We start from the raw sequence: 4,557 nt of genomic DNA on the forward strand, positions 1-4,557 counted from the left end.
GCAATGGACGGGATGGATGTGGTAAAACAATGGCTAGATTCACATAAATTATCACTAAATGTTACGAAAACCCATTTTATCCCGTTCAGTATAACAAAGGCTAATAGGCCACATTTTAGCCTGGTTAGCCGAATAAACCCAGACCTTTAAATTAAGGCTGTGTCAAAGGTAAAATATCTAGGAATCATAGTGGACCAAAATTTGAAACGGATAGAACATGTACACTATTTGACAGGCAAAGTTCGAGGATTCATTCATAAGTTCAATGTTCTTCGAGATTTTTTGGACAGAAAACTACTCATACAAGTATGCAAATCATTCGTAGAATCATTGCTTAGATATGGCCTTAAAATATGGGCTGGAGCTTATGAATCTAATTTAAGAATTTGCCATTTTCAAACCAGATCAGGAACAAACCAGAAGTTTTTCTGTCTTGTTCAGAAACCTTCACTATTCATTTGTTCAAAGTTTCACTCAGATTGTAAGACGAATAAAGTCAGGGGAGACTGTGGAAGTTGAAGTTGCGAAGTGAAACTTGTACTCGCTTAAAGGCAAAATCCGTTAAAAGCTAGCGTTTTCCGGCCGAAGCTAGAAATTGTCTCGATATTTTTGAGAACCAAGTTTCTGAAAAAACTCAGTCATATCGGAGTTAAAGGAGTTTGGGAGGAATTTTCAAAATTGAGCCTGCAAAGTTATGATTTTACTGAATCGGAGGCAATTTTCAAAAGTTCGCCATTTTGAAACTAGTGTGGACAGTTTGAAACTTGTTTCATCCTTTTGGGGAAACTTGAGTTTATGTTCTCAGAAAGTTTCACTGAAATTCGACTTAAAGTGGAGGCTGGAGGAATGTTCAAAATTAAGATTTAATCTCAATGAAGGGAGACTTTGAAAAATTCGCCATTTTGAATTAAACTGAACATAGCGCTGTCCGGAACTTTTGAGCTCTTTTAAAATATGCCTTCTTCTAAGTTTTCCCGAAGTTTCACTTTCTTTCCGGTTCAAAGGAGTTCTGGGGGAATTTTCAAAACTGAGAATGCATTAAGATTTCATTTCAATAAAGGGAGATTTTCAAAAATTCGCCATTTTGAAACTAAACATAGTGCTGACCGGAAATTTAGAGCTCTTTTAAAATATGCCTTCTTCTCAGTTTTCCCGAAGTTTCGCTTCCTTTGCGGTTCAAAGGAGTTCTGGGGGAATTTTCAAAACTGAGCCTGCATAGTGGAAGTTTCACTGAATTAAAGGCAATTTTCAAAAATTCACATTGTTGAAACTAAGCAAGGCGCACCCCGGAAATTTGAGGTTCTCTGAAAACATACTTTAACCTGAGTTTCGTCAAAGTTTCACTTTTTTTTGCGGTTCAAGGGAGTTCTGGACGAATTTTCAAAACTGAGCCTGCATGCTGAAAGTTTCACTAAACCGAAGGCAATTTTGAAACTGGTTGAAGCACAGTCTAGAAATTTATTCCATCCTTTGCGGAAAACTTGAGTTTCCGTTTTTCGAAAGTTTCCCTCAAATTCGACTAAAAATAGGTTCTGAAGGAACTTTCAAAAGCTCGCACCGTTGTAACTAAATGGAGCGCATTCGGGAAATTTGACGCTCTCTCAGAACACAGTTTTCTCGAGGTTTTCCCAAAGTTTCACTCAAATCGTGGAATTCATTATATTTTATTTTATATATATTGTATCATTCATATATCATCGTGGAATTATTAGAACAATTCATCTTAAATTTCTTAATTATGTAGCCCCAAAATTCTATAATTTATTGCCAAGTATAATAGGATCAATAAATAACTTCAATTTGTTCAATAAAAAATCCAGAGTTGTTTTTGTTTGCTAGTTTTGGGCAAGAATATACATGTATGGTATGCTATGTGGATTTCTGTTAAACCAGGACAGAAAATAAAAATATGGTTTCTGATATATAAAATAAAATTGTAACCTCAAGAATACATACAGGGACAAGGTATCTAGGTACTCAACAACTAATTTTTACATTATATGAATTGTAAATTGACAAATAATTTTCGTTTTACATACATATTTTCAGTAAATTTCGAGTTTGAATTCGAATTTGAGCGTTTACGATCTTTAACCGACGATTGCTTCCGTATTATTGTAAATGCATATTTTGTTATGACACGGTTTCGATCAGTGTAAGCGTTCAAGCAAACCACTTCTGAAGATGCAAGCCACTCGTGCTTGCGAAACGTCAAGAGGAAATTCTACCCAAAGACCTCGAATGGAATGGAAGGAATGGCCTCGAAAGTCTATCTTTTTTGATAGTAAATTTCAAGTTTTTCCACATTAAAATATCAGTTGACTTTCGCAAGGCCCTCTCGTATTATTTGTTTTCGAGCATTTCCCAACACAACTGCTCATAATCGTCCCTAATCGTAGCAAACGACCCTGAGACGAGTGCGACATTTGTCAGTTCTCTTGCCAGATAAAATGGTCAGGATAAGAAGCAAACTTGAGGCGGAAGCGATGTTCGATTTGAATTGACAGTCGGATATGTACTTTTGGCGACAGGAAGGAAAATTCGCCCGATTCCTGGAGTTGTGCCAGCATGCGAAAGAAAACTTTCTCAACATTTGTCATACAAGATTCCGCCGATGAAAGCTGGGGAAAGTTTCATAATTTCTAGCAAGAATAGCTGTTCACCCCCCCAAACAACGGCCAGCAACAAAGGCAGTTTCAGCAGGAAAAAACCGCCATTGAAAAAATCAGGACAGCATTAATGGGCAAAGGCAAAGGAAAAACCCGATCCAGTTCAACGCAATATAATGAGTTCTGGTTTGTACTTTACAACCATTTGGTCGATAAAGTAATTTACTTTAATAGGCGACGTAAAAGCCACAAATGTTCGCTCCAGCACCGGGAGTATTCCCTATGGACTCGTATAAAATCTCAGATCTCATCAAAGCTGGTAATATGCTTGTTGAATTTGTTTTCAATATAAAGCCTTTGCATCTCTTCGGATCGATTTCGCCGTAATGCCAGGCGAAATTACGATGTAAAAGGATTCCAACTTTGAAACGATGGAATTAGAATGGAGAAAATTGGTTCGCTTTTTTCAACTCGATTGGCGATTGATTCGTTTCGAAACCTTCTCCTCGAATTTAGCATCGATGGCCAATCAGGGCGCTTTATTTACCCGGCTAGGGGAAGGAAATCAGCCACATACCGACGTATATTAACTTTCCCGGCTTTCTATTATAAGGCAGGAGAAAGAATGGCCCCGAATTTAATATCCAGGCAAAAATTGCCCGTATGCCGCTAATAAAAGAAGGTAAAAGTCATCTTTTTAAAAGAATCGCCACGTTAAAGCCTTAAATTAAGTTCGTGTCTTGTGGTCGGCATACACCGAAAAATACGCCAATTTTCTATGCCCAAACCTTTTGCGGTATTAGTCATAATAGACTTTTCATAATTGAATTGTATACAGGAGGGCGCCTCGCTGAAATTACCCAGGAAGGTTTGCCAACTGAATTTCCAAAATTTTTTCATCTTTTTATGGATGAAACCCTTGAATTGGCTGAAATATTTGTTTGCATATGCATATTGAAGAGTTTCCTGGGTCGAAAACACTGAACTCGCAAAATACTCATGTGAAAAGTTGATTTTTGGCCGACACAAATCAACCTGTCCGCAATACAAAAGACTCAAATCGCTCAAAATGCCTCAAATTCTACATCATTTTTGGGTTAAACCTAAACTGAAAATGAACCGTTCAAATCAAGAAGTTTGGCCCATTTTAAGAGATTGCAATCTTTTGTCGGCGATATTTTTTTTAGTTGCGAGCCATTTTTTTTGGAACAGTTTTTAAGTAGAACGCTGCGCATTGAGCTCCAAAGACACACAAGTGAAGGTTGATTCTTGGCCAAAAATCAACTCAGAAGAAAAAACGACCTTGAAATTTTTCAACGAGTTTAATGCTATATTCGCGTCCTTGCGCTGAAAATGATGTGAAATTTAAGACATCTCGAGAAATATTTCAATTTTTTTTAAACATCGGTCCCCACACTTCAAAAAGTTTCGATCAAAATTTCACATCGTGTTTTTTGAGCTCACTCGATTCTTTTCGATGTAAGAAGGTCAGCAATATGCATTTATAAAGTGTTTGAGTCAAGAATAAGGAAGAAATCGTCGGCTAAAGATCGTGAATGCTCAAATACCGGGTAAAATGTGCCCAAAATGTCTATTATTTCGCATTTGAAACTTCTACTATGTTTTTCAATAAGTTCGTTGCATTCCTCGCGTCTGTGAGCTGAAAATGATGTAAAATTTAAGGTATTTTGAGAAAATTTTCATATTTTCAAAAACTCGACCTCCACCCTTGGAAAAATTTCGACCAAAAATCAAAATTTTACGTGCGTCTTTTTTGAACTCAATCGATTCCCTTCGACGTAAGAAACTCAGAAATATGCATTTATAAAGTTTTTGGGTCAATAATACGGAAGAAATCGTCGGATAAAGATCGTGAACGCTCAAAAACGCTTAAAATGTGCCGAAAATGTCTATTATTTCGCATTTGAAATTTCTACCATGTTTTTCA

The sequence above is a fragment of the Dendroctonus ponderosae genome, unplaced genomic scaffold, assembly GCF_020466585.1.
Source record: "Dendroctonus ponderosae isolate FM_Combo_2020 unplaced genomic scaffold, Dpon_F_20191213v2 Dpon_F_20191213_1, whole genome shotgun sequence".
Taxonomy (NCBI): Eukaryota; Metazoa; Arthropoda; class Insecta; order Coleoptera; family Curculionidae; genus Dendroctonus; species Dendroctonus ponderosae.